At 49.0% G+C, this 18,545-nt stretch overlaps 1 protein-coding gene across 5 annotated transcripts in view; it reads left to right on the top strand.

The window, feature by feature from the left end:
• The window catches only part of MAPK4 (mitogen-activated protein kinase 4), a 142,624-nt gene that overhangs the window by 110,370 nt on the left and 13,709 nt on the right, over positions 1 to 18,545 (top strand). Inside the window, exon 1 of one of the 5 annotated variants that reach the window (XM_026006044.2) lies at positions 4,735 to 4,917. The exons of the other annotated variants lie outside the window; for them this stretch is intronic. The gene's annotated coding sequence lies outside the window, so the exon portion shown is untranslated. Of the gene's footprint in view, positions 1 to 4,734; positions 4,918 to 18,545 lie in introns of those variants that run through there. 5 annotated transcript variants of the gene reach the window in all.

The raw sequence follows: 18,545 nt of genomic DNA, 5'->3' as shown, positions 1-18,545 counted from the left end.
GCACCCGAGGAGACTAATCTGAACTGAACATTCGTTACAAACAGCATGGATCCCTCTCTCCTGCGTCAGAGGATGGAACTGGAAACATGGAACAGGGACTAAAGTGTTAGCCAAGCAGACAGGCGGCAGGCCGTACCTGGTGTGAAGTGAGTGCAGACAGGCCTTTCGGTGAGAACTTTCTTTTCCCATGCCCCCTGCTCCGGCCCCAGTTTTCTTCTAAGTTAGTGGTTGTTTGGAAAGAGTATGTGGGCATGAGGTAGGCTCACTGGCTGTCAGGATCCAGGTGGGACAGGAGAGGAGGCACTGCAGCAGGGCCACAGCAAGCGCAAGGTGGCAGACAGCTCTCGGGGAGCAGGGCATGACCCCGGGGAGCAGGGAGCAGAGGCTGGGAGCGTGGGCAAGGGGCAGGTCAGAAGGAACCCGGGGAGCCCGGCTTAGGGCTTGGGCGCTGCCAGCCAAGGGACACTCCTGAGGCTGCCCTCACAGCAGAGCTGGGAGCACCCAGTGGCTTCTGTTGTGATGTGTCCCACCTTGATTGCGGCTCAGGTCATGCTCTCGAGGCTGTGAGATTGAGCCCCCATCGGGCCCCACACTGGGCACAGAGCCTGCTTAAGATTCTCTCTGCCTCCCCCTCCCCAACCCCCACTTTCTTTCTTAAAAATAAAAATAGACTGAGGGAGGAAAGGCAAAGGGCCCTGTTTGGAGCAGGTGCTCCAAGTGTTTCTGTTCGGCCCTAGCAACACCCTTAGGAAGTGTCCCCTCTGCTGTGCAGATGTCGGCAAGGTTACGTCACCAGCACGGAAGCTCTGGTGCAGGACGTGAACCTGGATCCCATGCTCGTGTTCACGACTCAGGCCCACAGTGTGCAAGGTGTCTCTGTGTGGCAGGGGTGCGGGCCACAGGGAGACCCCAGAGCCCTTCAGCATGCTGTGCCCCAGTGCCCGAGCAGAGAAGAGGCACCCAGGAGGATCTGGGGGGAATTTGATGTCTGCTATTTAAAAAAATGTGTCCAAGTCATTACTGTGGGAATAAACTTCACCCTTTGAAGGCGGCTGTAACATGCCCCACGTCCAGTGGCTCGCAGGACAGAGACTTGCGCCTCTCACTTCTGGACGCTGAGTCTGAGACCAGGCTGTGGCCAAGCCAGGTCCCCCAGGTGCTGTGAGGGCAGCCCCCACTCCTGCTGCTCTGCTGGTAGCCTCTGGCATTCCTTGCCTTGTAGACGCTCCATCCGTGCCTTCATCTTCACCTGGCTTCCTCCCCGAGAGGGCGACTGCGTCCAAATCTCCAGTTTTGATAAGAACACCAGTCATCCTGGGTTCAGGTCCATCCTGTGACGTCATCTTAACTAATCATGTCTGCAGTGACTCTGTTTCCAAGCCACCCCTGACCTGGAGTTGGACACGTCAGGGTAAGGGCCTGTCTCCAGAGGACTGCCCTCACTTCAGTCATCAGCCACAAGCTCCGGGCTCCCAGGCCACCTGCATGTCAGACCAACCAGCTACCAATTCGGGGGCTCTGCTATCCCCTCATTGAAATGATTCACAGAACTCAGAAGAAACCCTGTACGTATGACCACAGTATTATTATGAAGGATACAACTCACAAGCAGCAAAAGAAGAAATTTAGAAGGCAAAGCCCAGGGGGGCCCACATGTGAAACTTTGTCACCCTTGCAGCACACACAGGTGTGTGTCACCAACCAAGGACGTCCCTCAGCCTCCAGTGTCCAGAGTTCTCACTGGACTTTGGCTACAGGGGCGTGGTTGAGTGAATCCTTGGCCATCTGAGCGAACTCAGTCTCCAGCCACGCGCCCCCCACACTCTAGTCTGTTGCCCATCTCAGCCTCTAGTCACATGGCCAGACCTATGCTGGGACTGTCTGCAGGCCCACCGTGTGTGACAAGGGCCCTCCTGACACTCAGAACATTCTAGAGGGTTTAGAGGCTCCCTCCCAGGACCTGGGGATACAGACCAGCCAGACTCTTTATTACAGAACAGCACCCAAAGTGACTCTCACAGAACACTGCCTGCGCATCACAAACACCCTCTGTAAGTGCTTGCCCTGGAGTTCACTACCGCAGTGGGAATGAATGACCCACAGGCCACCTGGCAACAGGTGCTTGTACTACAGTTTTGAAGACCACACACTCCCACAGTGCCTTGTTGTAAAGAGCGCAGCCAAGATCCTCACCGTGTAACCGTCTGCCACGGGTTGCAGGACCTGCCAGGTGGGCTGCTGGAAAATCATGTAGAGGGTGGGCTTGATCTTTGAGGCCCACCCCTACCCCCTGGGCAACCCTCCTTCCTCAGAGCCCGGCCGCCTCTAGGTGTCCAGGGCCCCTGCACTGCCCTCTCTCCCTTCATTCCCCAAACACCTTCGCGATGCATGGCTGAGTGCAGGGAATAAAATCCCTGCCGACTCTTTGGGGGAGGCAAGGAATTTGCTCTTTTCGCTGCTCCTCTCAGAGTGAAACCAAGGGTTGTGGCTCTTGGTAGAGGGATGTAAGGCGGTCAGGTGGCAAGGGGAGGTCAGAGGCCCTTCCTGATGGCCAAAGATTGTACCGGCTTGTTTTGTAAGGAGGGAAAGAAACATCCTTGAGAACCACACCGGCTTCCCCCGTAGCCGTTCCCTCTTCACAGATGCTCCGGGGTGCCCGGCCCTCTAGACAACCTGCCTCAGGCCACGAGAGAAGACAGGCCCTGCCCTGATTTACCTCGAGGAAGGTTCCTAGACTATGTACCTGCTTTCCTAGCTCGAAAATCCTGACGACATGCCTCCCTATCCTCCACGTCCTCTTTTCTGGCCCTTTGTCCCCTGGTGAGAGCCACATTCACCATGGAGCTCGTGAAGCCCAGCTCAGGACCTCTCACTGAGTGTCCACACATTTCCATGTTTTGTGATGTTTGCAAGCTGAACTATTTGGCAGCAGTCGGCCAAAAAGTGGTCTGTTCCCGTGCTGAGCTGCCCTGTAGCATGTCTCTGCTCATGTTGGGTGGTGCTGGCATGGCTCAGCGTGCGGGGCCTCTGACCAGGAGGAGGCTGGCTACGGGTACACTTGGGTGAGCTTAGTGGGATGTATTTACATGGTTTGCAGTTACTTCTATCTGCCCTTCAGTGGTTGCAATCGTCTTACTGTGGGGATCGCTCCCAGGAACCCTTCTGTGGCCCCTGAATCAAGTCCTGGAGCGACATCACACCAAAACACAGGGTCTACCTCCAGCTCATAATGTGTGGCCACACCCAGCCCAGCCCTGCGCACAGCAGCCTGGCTAATGACTGCCATCAGTTCAAAGGGAGGGAGTTCGGTCACCGCTTGAGCAAACTGGAAAAGGAGGGCTTAGTAGCATTTTCCCCAAGCTTGACAGTGATCCTTAAAATTTATAAGACTGTATCCAACTAGTTTTGGAAGTGAGAGAAATTTATAAAATACCAATCATCCTGCAGTAGCAACCCTAGTAAAGACTGACTTAGCCTCTCAGTTATTTTTCAAAGACTGAATCATCTTTAAATTCTGACTGTGAAAAATCATATTACAAAACGTCCGTAGAAGAGATGATCAGAGAAGAAGCAGTACATTCCCGTGTTTGCTACCTGCAGTTTGGCAAGCAGCTAATTAGTAAAAATGCTATTTTGGGGATCGTGTGATGTTTATAGTAGTTGCTAGCTTTTTATAATTTTTAATTTGCTGCCGTTCTCTGATTCAAAAATAAATGCTTTCACATTTAGTTTTGTGTTCATAATTTTGTACTTTTTAAGAGGCCCCCCAGGCTTTCCCTGGCCCCCTTTTTGCTTCATTCTTCACACAATAAGGGCCCATCCCCTCCCTCGCCCACTACTCGGTATCCCTGGCTTAATGATGATCCTTGTAGTCAAACCAGAAGACTCACTACGCAGAATTGGCCTATAAGCTGCCTGAGTACCGTCCCCCGCTCAGAGTAGCTCACACACTGCCAGAAACACAGGAAAAACTGAAGAAGTGCCTGTCAACAAAGCCTCTGAATTCCCTGAAGCAGGTGATTCCAGCCGCCCCTCAACACTCCTGGGGCATTTCAGAAGGAGGATGCATCTGGGGACCTGCAGGGCTTTTTGGAAGAGAAGTGTTTCTGCAGAGAGAGGATATGACTCAGGCAGCTCGGCCACAAAGCAGAGAAGACCCTTCTGAATGTCAGGGTCAGACAGGGTTACAGAGCCCAGAGTTCAGCCCTGACCTTGACGGACAACACTGGAGGGAACCTGGAGTTGGCGTCAGGGTCTTCTATTGCCTTCTTCTCTGTTCCCTCTGCCCTCTTCCATACCTGGTGGCCTGTACTTCGTCCTTGGTGGTTGCACCATCCCGGGCGGCCTGCACCCGGGCCTCTGAGGCCGAGCCTCAAGGGTGGGGAATTCAGAGTAACCTACATTTCTGATTGCTTTGGCAACCTATGGTCCCCTGTGCCTCCAACCTCCTGCGCCTGCACCTGCAGATCCCTGGCACAGCAGTTGCAGTCAGGCCCAGCCCTCAGGGCCCCAGAGATGTGTGAGAGGCAGAGTGTGAGTGTCCATCTGCAACAGAGCATGTTCAGCAGGAGCCATGGTGCCCTGAGTCCCTGCTAATGTGACACAAGACAAGGGCAGCAGGTGGGTGTGTCCTCTCCCAGGGAAACATGTCAACAGGGACCTTGCCCAGTATTTCCCAAGGCATGTTGGGGGAAAGGTTGGTCCTGCTGATGTGGACAGGGAGATATGCCGGGAGGTGCATCCCGAACCCCATCTAAGAGATGCTGAGGCTGTAACTAAATGTGCTGTTTGCTGCCTGCCTCCCCAAGGGTGTCTGTTCCCACACTGTTCGCTCCTCCTGTCAGCATCTTTGGGATGTGAGCCCATCTCTGGAAACACCGCCTTCACGAAAAGCAGTGACTGGCTCCCACCCCGCAGGTGAGATTTTCCCACCCCATGCCAGGGAGGCTGCCAAGTTCAGAAGGAGCAGGGCTTTTTTGGCTCATTCTGACCTGCTCTGCAGTCAGCTACTTCCTTTCCTATGAACAGGCTGCACCCTGTCAGGGGCCTTCCCACAGCAGGAGCCCTGCCCTAACCAAGGCCAGCTTCCCGGGCCCCTGCCCTTCAGAGGCCCCTGACAGAGGGATTTCTTGCTTTTTTAAAAAAGATTTGTATGTATTTGTTTGACAGAGAGAGAGAGGGAGAGGGAGAGGGAGAGGGAGAGGGAGAACTAGCACAGCAGGGGCAGCAGCAGGCACAGGGAGAGGGAGAAGCAGAGCCCCCGCCGAGCAGGGAGCCCAACGTGGGTCTCGACCCCAAGGACCCTGGGACCTGAGCTCAAGGCAGATGCTTCGCCAACTGAGCCCCCGGGCACCCGAGAGAAGGGTTTCGAACCCCTGCAGGTGCACTGCCTGCGCCGGCGTCTGGCGCGTAGCCCCATAGCCATGCGTATGGTCAAGCCACCCTGGGGCCATAAGATGTGCCACGGGCCTCCAAGCTCCACCTGACCCTGTCCTCACTTCTCTTAGCCTCGATCCCAGCTTCTTTAACAAAGAAGGTAGTGTCTATCCCAGAGCCTGCTGAGAACGGGGAGCCCAAGATGGTTCATCTGAACGAGCTCTGCAAGCTACATGGACGGGGGGTGGAGGGTCATCCTCTACAAAGGGATGGTATACGGGCAGCTGTGGGGGAAGGGCAGAAAGGGGGCCAGAACTGTCAGCTGCAGGACTCGACATTGGCACTGTGTCGTGAAAGAGCAGAGACAGTGCCCCGCCCCTGGGAGACCATCACGATAATCAGATGGAGGAACCCAGAGGCCCGGGTGGCCCCTGCCGTGAGGTTGGCCCTGGCAAGTGCATGTCAGGATTATACACTTGGCTCCGAATGCCCCGTGGGGGGCATCCTCTTTCCCTTTGATGGGGAGCTGGAAGGGTTGCAGTGAGGTGACCTCCAGCCCCCTCACCCCCAGCAAGATTAGCAGCCCAGAGGGCAGTCCCCGGCGGCAGCACCAAGGTGGCATCATAAAAAGCCACTGCCACACCACAGGGCACCCTGGATCTCAGAGGGCTGGAATTCGACGGGGCTGCTACCCTTGCCCTGTGGTTTTACGATGGCCAACAAACTTCAGAATACTTTATTGACTGGCAGTCATGGCGTGGACGTCCGCTCTGGGCGTATCCGTCATTCCTCTAGCTCACGTTGTTCATTCCATTCATCCGCCACATTTAAAATGAGCACCTATCCTGAGCAATGCCGTGGAGAATGGGGTGGCTGGTCCCTGCCTTGGGGCCTCCCCTACTACAGAGTTGTTGTGAATTTAGAGACAGGAGCATAGAGGCTTCCCAGCAAGCTGGGCAGAGAGGGTAGGGCTGCAATAAATTGCCCAGATGTAAAATGAAAAAGTGAACACCTCACAGGGCTGTCATGAGGTCAGCTGAGCTAATGCTCAAAAAAAAAAAAAAAAAAAGATCCCTGGGTGCATCATAGGCGCTCGACAGACATTAGTCCTTCTCCACTCACAGACATTCTTGGCCATTCATACCTAGATGCTAACGGCAGACCTAAGAGGAGGGTGTGTGAGGTGGGGGGAGAAGGTTAGGACTGCTGCCCTCGTTTGGGGTGAGGTGGGGACAGAAAGGGAAGACTTGGGGCTCAGAGAGCATCATCTCTGCTGTTCCCCATAGGGTCACTAATGTCCCCTTATCACAGAGGCCTTCCCGGACCATCACCCAGTCCATCACTCTGTCCCCTTACCTGCTTCCTTTTTACTCCCTGCACCATTTTCATCAGACAGAAACATTCACTTGTTCAGTTATCTTTCCGACTAACAAGTATGTTCCATGAGTGTACAGGGAGTTCGTTCTGTCCACTTGTTAGGACTGAGTCTCAACACTGCCCATTTATAGCAAATCTGGCCTTGGTCATGTTATTCACTGCTCTAGGGACGCCCGAGTGGCTCTGTGGTTGAGGGGTGGCTCTGTGGTTGAGCGTCTCCCTTTGCCCTAGGGCATGACCCCGGGGTCCTGGGATCGAGTTCCGCATCAGGCTCCCTGCATGGAGCCTGCTTCTCCCTCTGCCTGTGTCTCTGCCTCTCTCTCTGTGTCTCTCATGAATAAATAAATACAATCTTTTAAAAAAAAAAAAAAATTAGGGATCCCTGGGTGGCGCAGCAGTTTGGCGCCTGCCTTTGGCCCAGGGCGCGATCCTGGAGACCCGGGATCGAATCCCACGTCGGGCTCCCGGTGCATGGAGCCTGCTTCTCCCTCTGCCTGTGTCTCTGCCTCTCTCTCTCACTGTGTGCCTATCATAAATTAAAAAAAAAAAAAAAAAAAAAAAAAAAAAATTGTTCACTGCTCTGTAGTTTTCTCAGAGTCATTTTGATAATGAAATGCACTAATAATAAAGCCATACTTGGCATAGTGCCTCGGCATATCATGTAAGTTTTCAATAAATGGTAGCCATTGTTATTATTGATTGCTTTCCAGTAAATTTTTACTTCCCATGGGTCAGCCATCTGGAGAAGACCTCTGTGGCTATTCCAGGATCCATCTCATCCCAAGTGGAGCTAGAAATAGAAGCTATACTAATTGGGAGACCTCAAAAATATTGCCTACCTTTTTTTTTTAAAAGATTCAAGAACGAACTAGGGATGGTGGAAGGGGAGGCGGGTGGGGAGTGGGGGTGACTGGGTGGCGGGCACTGAGGGGGGCACTTGACGGGATGAGCACTGGGTGTTATTCTGTATGTTGGCAAATTGAACACCAATAAAAAATAAATTTATTATTACAAAAAAAAGAAACGATAAAAAAATAAAAAATAAAGATTCAAGAAAAAATCTATTCATGAGAGACACACAGTGGCAGGCGCTTTCTGGAAGGCCCTTAGTGCGTCTTCCTGAAAGGGGTCTTTGCTCTCAGACCAGCGCATTAAAAGTGAATCACTTTGGCCCAGCAGGATGTTGTGGTGCAGCATTCTAGGACTCTAGCGCCCTACAAAGGGGTGCTGGGAGATCGGGAGCACAAGCAGATGGGGAAACTGAGGCTAAAGCAGCAAACAAGCCTTCCCTCCTGGTATATCTCCAAATAAGCAAAACATTTGGTCATGTCTTTAAGAACTGTGATAGAATTCAGAGTTCATGGTTTGGACCCTGTGTCGATAATGTCCAAAGCTTTTATCTGTGATGTGAGCTCTCGTTGAATTGGATGACAACCACGTTTCAAGAAAATGCCTTTTAAGAAGCAGCTCATCCCATTGCTCCCACTTTCCTGCTGTTTAAAGTGAGAGGAAGGGGGTGCCTGGGTGGCTCAGTCAGTTAAGCTTGGGCTCGGCTCAGGTCATAATCCTGGGGTTGTGGGATTGAGCCCCATGTCCGGCTCTCAAGTATCAGGGAATCCGCTTCCAATTCTCCCCACTCCCTCTCCCTTCCCTCTTCTCATCCCCCTACGCACGATCTCTCTCTTTCTCTTTCTCTCTCTCTCTTAAATAAATAAATAAATAAGATCTTTTTGAAGATAAATAGAGAAAAAGAAAAGTTGGAGGAAATACATTGTGCTGAGTGAAATAAGCCAGTCACAAAAGGACATGATGACAGGACTCCACTTGTTTGGGTGGTCAGACTCACAGAAAGAGAAAGCACAGGGGGGTGGAGTTGTTAGGGGCTGGGGATTTGTTTGCTGGGTACAGACTCATTTCTGTGAAACAGATGGTGGTGATGGTTGGGCAATGATGTGAATGTACTCAGTGCCACTAAATCATATGCTTAAAAATGGTTAAGGTGGTGAATTTTATGTGAAGCATATTTTGCCACAATTGAAAGTAAATTATTTTTAAAAAAGCCATTCTAGGGACTCCTGGGTGGCTCAGTGGTTGAGTGTCTGCCTTCGGCTCAGGACGTGATCTTGGGGTCCTGCGATCGAGTCCCACATCGGGCTCCCCACAGGGAGCCTGCTTCTCCCTCTGCTTGTGTCCCTGCCTCTCTCTGTGTGTGTCTCTCTATCTTTATTTAAAGAATAAATAAAATCTTTAAAAAAAAAAATGCAGTTCCATCAGGGCACCTGCCTAGCCCAAATCGGTAGAGCATGTGACTTGATCTCAGGGTCGTGAGTTCAAACCCCACTTTGCGTATGGAGCCTACTTTTAAAAACGGGGGGGGGGGGGGGGGGAAGGGGGTGATGATTCTATCATAATTTTTTTTTTTTGTAATATCAAGAGAAGTAACCACATGGAATCTTTAGGCCTATAGAACCTTGACTGGACTTTGGTTGATTTCCATGGAAACTTAGGAAGAGATTGTGAGCCTCACTGGCCAGGATCCCCCAGTGCACAGCGTGGGGACGGAGCAGCCCTGACGAAAGTGGACAGCGGCTCAGCACTTCAGGCATCTTGAAGTTAATGACGACTCAGTGCAGCTAACTTGACTGAGTATTTCTTTCCCCATGTGTGTTTTAGCTGCATAAACAGAATGTCCCCAGTGACTTACCAATGATTATGCTGTACACTGGGCTTTTTAAGATCGTGTTTCTTTCTTCAGCTTGAGAGATTCCCTGCTGCATATTTTCACGGAAATGAGTTTAATAGAATGAGTTTGGAGTCAGCAATAAGAAAGGCGATTTGGCTGTGGTGTTATTTCTTTTTAAAAAGGCTTCTAACATGCCTGATACGGATATCAGCACAAATAAGAATTATACCTTCAGGGCGCCGGGGGGGCTTAGTCAGTTAAGCTTTCGACTCAGGTCATGATCCTGGGGTCCTGGGATCGGGTCCCACATTGGGCTCCCTGCTCAGCAGGGAGTCTGCTCCCTCTCCCTCTGATGCCCCCCTGCTTGTGCTCTTTCTCACTCTCTTACTCTCAAATAAAATCTTTAAAAAATTATAGCTTCAGAGGGAAAACATTAGAGAGGAAGGCCCCATGTCTTTGCTTAGAGGGGCCTCTGGGAGAGTGTTGTTTTATCTAAATGATCTTTTGATGAGTGTCTATAACACAAAGAATTAACCCCTGCTGTGGGTCAGCATGCTGCTCTGATGGAGAAATCCGCCCGGACTGTGGGCAAGGCACATCATAAATCCGCAGGGCAGGGCATGATCTGAGAGATCAGCAAGGAGCCGGCTGCCCTCTGACCCCCAGCATCACCTGTCCGCCTGGTGAGAGGGAGCCTGCATGGCATCAGTCCGGGTCCCTGAGTACTCGAGCGCCCACCAAAGTCTGAGAAGCAGTGCTCGGGACGTCCGCCAGGAGGGTGTTGTTGGCACATCTCTCCACAAGCTTGTCCATGCTGTGCCTGGACACCTCTGCCTGTTAGGAGCCCAGTCCCCCCTTTGACAGTCCTGATGGCTTTGGAGGCTTTTCTGATGGCAAAGGCAGCAGAGCTACGTGTTCAGATGAAAGGGGCTGTACGCACAGGCTGGGGTGGAATGCCAGCTTGCCACTTAGCGCCTGTGTGACCATAGATAGATTGCTTACCCTCTCTGTGTCTCCGATCCCTCCCTGTAAAATGCCTACATCAAGGGGCACCCAGGTGACTCAGGTGACTTTAGCGTCTGCCTTCAGCTCAGGGCATGACCCCGGGGTCCCGGGATCAAATCCCATGTGGGATTTGAGTCAAGCAGGAGAGCCTGCTTCTCCCTCTGCCTGTGTCTCTGCCTCTCTGTGTCTCTCATGAATAAATAAATACAATCTTTTTTTTTTTAATTATTGTATTGAGAGGCCGTGCCTCACAGGGCTGTTGTGGGGATGAAGTGAGTTAATCCATATGTAAAGCAGAGCAGTTTGAGGAGCACAGTAAATGTTAGCGGTTATTATCTTACTACATAGACTTCTGTCTCATGCTCTGGCTCACATCTGTCCCCAGAGCCTCAGAGAACAAGCTTAACCCCTCATGCATGTGACAGCCTTGCAAACATCTAAAGGCAGATCTCTGGGTGCCTGGGGGCCTCAGGCAGTTGAGTGTCCAAATCTTACTTTCAACTCAGGTCATGATCTCAAGGTCATGAGATCAAACCCCGCGGGCTCCATGCTGCCAACATGTGCCAGAGACTCCTGGTAGGGCAGGTGAGGCTGTGAGAGCCCCCATCCTGGCCTGGAAGTGGGGCAGCCCTAAGCAGCTATGAAGGGAGACACCAGCCTTCCCACCTTGTCATCCCCCCACCACACACTCAGCTACAATTGACTGGGCTTTTATTGTTCGGAGAATGTGTACTCACTTAATCCCCCCCATCTCCCTGAGGGGCCAGGAGGGTGAAGTAGAAGACCTGCTGCACCATGGCTTCTCCCCCAGCCTTCACGTCTCGGACACATGAGATCCAGCTAGGGGCAGAGGCAGAGCAAGCTGCACAGACCTGGAGCGCCCCCATGCTGGCTCTCTGAGCAGTGGATGGTCCCCACCCTTCTGGAGTGGGTTTGAGCAAGGCTCTTCTGAATTCCACCCCCGTCCCTCTGCACAGCGGGTGCTCAGAGCATTAATTATGCCTTCCCTCTGCATCTGTTGGGGGCCCCTAATTACCCTCCTCAGAGGCCAGCTGCTCCTAGATTATTCCCCAAACACCTATGATGCTTTTAAAATCAAAGCCTCCCTTTGGCTGCACCGTAACCTAAAAGGAAGCAAAAGGGCTGGTTGGAGCACTAGCTGGGTGAGGCTGGGAGGCCCCCTGACAAGGTCTAGACAGGAAATCCTGTCCAGTTGCCTCCCGGGAGCACCACAAAATCAGCTTCTTACCAGGGACACCAGGGACAGGGTGGGGAAGGAGCCTCGGGAAAGGGCAGTTCCAGGCTTGCCTGTTCCGTGCTGAGAGGTGGCCATGGAGAATCGTGGTTGATTCTCACAGGACAGTGCTCCACAAGGGCACATGGGCTGGTGACTGAGGACAGGCTCCTCCACAACAAATGGAGCTGGAACTGTCCCGACCCTGAGGTCTCGCAGGAAAGCCTTGGAAAGATAGCTGTTGAGCCGATATGTTTACTGATCGTGGGGCCTCTCTGATAAAACTGAGTGTCCACGCCTGGGGATTCTTGAAAGAAAGAAAGAAAGAAAGAAAGAAAGAAAGAGAGAGAGAGAGAGAGAGAGAGAGAGAGAGAGAGAGAGAGAGAAAGAAAGAAAGAAAGAAAGAAAGAAAGAAAGAAAGAAAGAAAGAAAGAAAGAAAGAAAGATGATAGATAGATAGATTCTAGAAGAATTTGACTTTTGCCCCCATGCACTCCACTGAAACTTTCTTTTTTTCTAGATGTTATTCTATTTTATTTTTAATAAATTTATTTTTTATTGGTGTTCAATTTGTCAACATACAGAATAACACCCAGTGCTCAGCCCGTCAAGTGCCCACCTCAGTACCTGTCACCTATTCACCCCCACCCCCTGCCCTCCTCTCCCTCCACCACCCCTAGTTCGTTTCCCAGAGTTAGGAGTCTCTCATGTTCTATTTCCCTTTCTGTTATTTCCCACTCATTTTTTTCTCCTTTCCCCTTTATTCTCTTTCACTATTTTTTATATTCCCCAAATGAATGAGACCATATGTTTGTCCTTCTCTGATTGACTTATTTCACTCAACATAATACCCTCCAGTTCCATCCACGTCAAAGCAAATGGTGGGTATTTGTCATTTCTAATGGCTAAGTAATATTCCATTTTATACATAAACCACATCTTCTTTATCCATTCATCTTTCGATGGACACCGAGGCTCCTTCCACAGTTTGGCTATTGTGGACATTGCTGCTAGAAACATCTCGGTGCAGGTGTCCCACGTTTTATTGCATCTGTACCTTTGGGGTAAATCCCTAGCAGTGCAATGGCTGGGTCATAGGGCAGGTCTATTTTTAACTCTTTGAGGAACCTCCACACAGTTTTCCAGAGTGGCTGCACCAGTTCACATTCCACCAAAAGTGCAAGAGGGTTCCCCCTTTCTCCACATCCTCTCCAACATTTGTGGTTTCCTGCCTTGTTAATTTTCCCCATTCTTACTGGTGTGAGGTGGTATCTCATTGTGGTTTTTTTTTTAATTTTTTTAATTTTTATTTATTTATGATAGTCACACAGAGAGAGAGAGAGGCAGACACACAGGCAGAGGGAGAAGCAGGCTCCATGCACCGGGAGCCCGACGTGGGATTTGATTCCGGGTCTCCAGGATCGCGCCCTGGGCCAAAGGCAGGCGCCAAACAGCTGCGCCACCCAGGGGTCCCATCTCATTGTGGTTTTGATTTGTATTTCCCTGATGGCAAGTGATGCAGAGCATTTTCTCCTGTGCATGTTGGCCATGTCTATGTCTTCCTCTGTGAGATTTCTGTTCATGGCTTTTGCCCATTTCATGATGGGATTGTTTGTTTCTTTGCTGTTGAGTTTAATAAGTTATTTATAGATCTTGGAAACTAGCCCTTTATCTGATACGTCGTTTGCAAATATCTTCTCCCATTCTGTAGGTTGTCTTTTAGTTTTGTTGACTGTATCCTTCGCTGTGCAAAAACTTCTTATCTTGATGAAGTCGCAATAGTTCATTTTTCTTTTGTTTCTCTTGCCTTCATGGATGTAACTTGAAAGAAGTTACTGCGGCCGAGTTCCAAAAGGGTGTTGCCTGTGTTCTCCTCTAGAATTTTGATGGAATCTTGTCTCACATTTAGATCTTTCATCCATTTTGAGTTTATCTTTGTGTATGGTGCAAGAGAGTGGTCTAGTTTCATTCTTCTGCATGTGGCTGTCCAATTTTCCCAGCACCATTTATTGAAGAGACTGTCTTTCTTCCAGTGGATAGTCTTTCCTCCCCTATCGAATATTAGTTGACCATAAAGTTGAGGGTCCACTTCTGGGTTCTCTATTCTGTTCCATTGATCTATGTGTCTGTTTTTGTGCCAGTACCACACTGTCTTGATGACCACAGCTTTGTAGTACAACATGAAATCTGCATTGTGATGCCCCCAGCTCTGGTTTTCTTTTTTAAAATTCCCCTGGCTATTCGGGGTCTTTTCTGATTCCACACAAATCTTAAAATAATTTGTTCTAATTCTCTGAAGAAAGTCCATGGTATTTTGATAGGAATTGCATTAAACGTGAACATTGCCCTGGGTAACATTGACATTTTCACAATATTAATTCTTCCAATCCATGAGCATGGAATATTTTTCCATCTCTTTGTGTCTTCCTCAATTTCTTTCAGAAGTGTTCTATAGTTTTTAGGGTATAGATCCTTTACCTCTTTGGTTAGGTTTATTCCTAGGTATCTTATGCTTTTGGGTGCAATTGTAAATGGGATTGACTCCTTAATTTCTCTTTCTTCAGTCTCATTGTTAGTGTATAGAAATGCCACTGACTTCTGGGCATTGATTTTGTATCCTGCCACGCTACCAAATTCTAGCAATCTTGGGGTGGAGTCTTTTGGGTTTTCTATGTAGAGTATCATGTCATCGGCGAAGAGGGAGAGTTTGACTTCTTCTTTGCCAATTTGAATGCCTTTAATGTCTTTTTGTTGTCTGATTGCTGAGGCTAGGACTTCCAGTACTATGTTGAATAGCAGTGGTGAGAGTGGACATCCCTGTCTTCTTCCTGATCTTAGGGGAAAGGCTCCCAGTGCTTCCCCACTGAGAATTACATTTGCTGTGGGGTTTTGGTAGACAGTTCTTAAGATGTTGAGGAATGTTCCCTCTATCCCTACACTCTGAAGAGTTTTGATCAGGAATGGATGCTGTATTTTGTCAAATGCTTTCTCTGCATCTATTGAGAGGATCCTATGGTTCTTGGTTTTTCTCTTGCTGATATGATGAATCACATTGATTGTTTTACGAGTGTTGAACCAGCCTTGTGTCCCGGGGATAAATCCTACTTGGTCATGGTGAATAATCTTCTTAAGGTAATGTTGGATCCTATTGGCTGGCATCTTGTTGAGAATTTTTGCATCCATGTTCATCAGGGATATTGGTCTATAATTCTCCTTTTTGGTGCGGTCTTTGTCTGGTTTTGGAATTAAGGTGATGCTGGCCTCATAGAATGAGTTCGGAAATATTCCATCTCTTTCTCTCTTTCCAAACAGCTTTAGTAGAATAGGTATGGTTTCTTCTTTAAACGTTTGGTAGAATTCCCCTGGGAAGCCATATGGCCCTGGGCTTTTGTGTCTTGGGAGGTTTTTGCTTCAATTTCCTCCCTGGTTATTGCCCTGTTCAGGCTTTCTATTTCATCCTGATCCAGTTTTGGTAATTTGTGGCTTTCCAGAAATACATCCATTTCTTCTAGATTGCCTAATTTATTGGCATATAGCTGTTCATAATATGTTTTTAAAATCGTTTGTATTTCATTGGTGTTGGTAGTGATCTCTCCTTTCTCATTCATGATTTTATTAATTTGAGTCTTCTCTCTCTTCTTTTTAATAAGGCTGGCTAGTGGTTTATCTATCTTATTAATTCTTTCAAAGAACCAACTCCTGGTTTTGTTGATCTGTTCCACAGTTCTTCTGGTCTCGATTTCGTTGAGTTCTGCTCGAATCTTTATTAACTCTCTTCTTCTGCTGGGTGTAGGATCTATTTGCTGGTTTTTCTCTAGGTCCCTTAGGTGTAAGGTTAGCTTTTGTATTTGAGTTCTTTCCAATTTTTGGAGGGATGCTTGTATTGTGATGTATTTCCCCCCTCCGGACTGCTTTTGCTATATCCCAAAGATTTTGAACGGTTGTATCTTCATTCTCATTAGTTTCCATGAATCTTTTTAATTCTTCCTTAATTTCCTGGTTGACCCTTTCATCTTTTAGCAGGATGGTCCTTAACCTCCACGTGTTTGAGGTCCTTCCAAACTTCTTGTTGTGATTTAGTTCTAATTTCAAGGCATTATGGTCTGAGAATATGCAGGGGACGATCCCTATCTTTTGGTATCGGTTCAGACCCGATTTGTGACCCAGTATGTGGTCTATTCTGGAGAAAGTTCCATGTGCACTTGAGAAGAATGTGTATTCAGTTGCGTTTGGATGTAAAGCTCTGTAGATATCTGTGAAATCCATCTGGTCCAGTGTATCATTTAAAGCTCTCGTTTCTTTGGAGATGTTGTGCTTAGAAGACCTATCGAGTATAGAAAGAGCTAGATTGAAGTCACCAAGTATAAGTGTATTATTATCTAAGTATTTCTTCACTTTGGTTATTAATTGATTGATATTTTTGGCAGCTCCCACATTCGGGGCATATATATTGAAGATTGTTAAATCCTCTTGTTGGATAGATCCTTAATGATATAGTGTCCCTCTTCATCTCTCACTACAGTCTTCGGGGTAAATTTTAGTTTATCTGATATAAGGATGGCTACCCCTGCTTTCTTTTGAGGACCATTGGAATGGTAAATGGTTCTCCAACCTTTTATTTTCAGGTTGTAGGTGTCCTTCTGTCTAAAATGAGTCTCTTATAGACAGCAAACAGATGGGTCCTGCTTTTTTATCCAGTCTGACACCCTGCGCCTTTTGATGGGGTCATTAAGCCCATTCACATTCAGAGTTACTATTGAAAGATATGAGTTTAGTGTCATCATGATACCTATTCAGTCCCTGTTTTTGTGGATTGTCCATTGGACTTCTTCTTAAAGGGGAATTTTAAGAGTCTCCCTTAAAATTTCTTGCAGAGCTGGTTTGGAGGTCACATATTCTTTCAGTTCCTGCCTGTCTTGGAAGCTCTTTATCTCTCCCTCCATTCTGAATGAGAGCCTTGCTGGATAAAGTGTTCTTGGTTGCATGTTTTTCTCACTTAGGACCCTGAATATACCCTGCCAGCCCTTTCTGGCCTGCCAGGTCTCTGTGGAGAGGTCTGCTGTTACCTTAATACTCCTCCCCATGAAAGTCAGGGATTTCTTGTCTCTTGCTGCTTTAAGGATCTTCTCTTTATCTTTGGAATTTGCAAGCTTAACTATTAAATGTCGAGGTGTTGAACGGTTTTTATTGATTTTAGGGGGGGATCTCTCTATTTCCTGGATCTGAATGCCTGTTTCTCTTCCCAGATTAGGAAAGTTTTCAGCTATGACTTGTTCAAATACATATTCTGGACCTCTGTCCCTTTCGGCACCCTCGGGAACCCCAATTAAATGTAGATTTTTATTCCTCAGGCTGTCGTTTATTTCCCTTAATCTATCTTCATGATCTTTTAATTGTTTTTCTCTTTTTTCCTCCGTTTCCCTCTTTGCCATCATTTGTCTTCTATGTCACTCACTCGTTCTTCCACCTTGTTAACCCTCGTCGTTAGGACCTCTAGTTTGGATTGCATCTCATTTCATTGATTTTTAATTTCTGCCTGATTAGATCTAAATTCTTCAGTCATGAAGTCTCTTGAGTCCTTTATGCTTTTTTCCAGAGCCACCAGTAGCTTTATAATAGTGCTTCTGAATTGGCTTTCTGACATTGAATTGTAATCCAAATTTTTTAACTGTGGGAGAGAGGATTCTTTCTTTGAGGTGAGGTTTTCCTTCTAGTCATTTTTCTTGGTGCAGAGTGGCCAAAGACAAGTTGTATTGGGAAAAGGAGAAAGAGAGAGGAGAGAAGGAAGGAAAGAAAAGAGAAAAAGAAGGAAGAAAAAAAGAGAAGAAAAAGAGAAAAAAAAGGAAGAAAGGGGAAAAAAGGGGTGGGGGAAGCAAACAGGAAGCAAAAAGAAAAAAAAAAAAAAGCACGGGGGAGTATCCTCTGATTCTGTATACTGTAAGTCCCTTGACTTACCTGGAACTTTCCAGTGCTGCTTGGTCAATAATTTGTTTTTCCCCTGTCCATCTAGCTGGTCTTCTGGGGGAGGGGCCTGCTGGGCTGATTCTCAGGTGTTAGCACTTGGGGGAGCTGCTCTGACCCCTGCCTGGTGCAGGGCTCAGTGAGTAATGTTTATCCTGTTTATCTGGTGAGGCCACTGTGAGGCTCATGGGGGTTGTTTACCCCGTGAGGCCCCAGGAGGAACAACCGCAGTGGCGGGGCCAGCTCTGCAGCCCTGGAGTCAGCTCCCGCAGTAACTCCGTGGCTCTCCGTCTGCAGGGCCTGGATGCTCCGGGGGCGGGGCCGCTGATCTGCTCAGCTCGGGACAGGAGCGTCCTTGCGGTCCTGGGCCCTCCCGGCCTCTGCCTGTCCCGGGGGAGGTGGATCCTGGGCTGTGTCCCGGCGCCCTGTGCTCCGGGGCCTGCGCTGTTGGATTCGCGCCCCCGCCCCGCAGCCCCCTCCGCGGGGAGCCGCTGCCCAAGCCCCTTCGAGCTGCTCCCGGGTCCAGACCGGCGCGGGCTGTGGCGCGCTCTCCCGGGGCGCAGGTGCCTGTTAGTGTCCCCGGGAGCCCGAGGGCATCCCCGCCCTCCTGGGTCCTGCTCCAACTCCCTGCGAGGCCTTTCTGCCCGGGAAGGTTGGTGCAGCTCCTGCTTCTCCAGGTCGGGGCTCTCCTGTCCTGGGGGCGGCCCAGGCCTTAGCCTGGCTCCTCGTGGGGCCCCTCCCCCTTGGATGCCTTTTGTTTCTTTATTTCTTTTTTCCCGTCTTTTTACCTTGATAGAAGTGCGAACTCTTCTCACTGTAGCATTCCAGCTGTTCTCTCTTTAAATCTCAGGCCAAATTCGTAGATTTTCAGGATGATTTGAAGGTTATCTAGGTAATTTGGTGGGGACA

Source organism: Vulpes vulpes, chromosome 13 (assembly GCF_048418805.1).
Source record: "Vulpes vulpes isolate BD-2025 chromosome 13, VulVul3, whole genome shotgun sequence".
In the NCBI taxonomy this organism is placed as follows: Eukaryota; Metazoa; Chordata; class Mammalia; order Carnivora; family Canidae; genus Vulpes; species Vulpes vulpes.
Note: the sequence above shows the minus strand (reverse complement) of the source record. Positions and strands in the feature narration are given on the sequence as shown.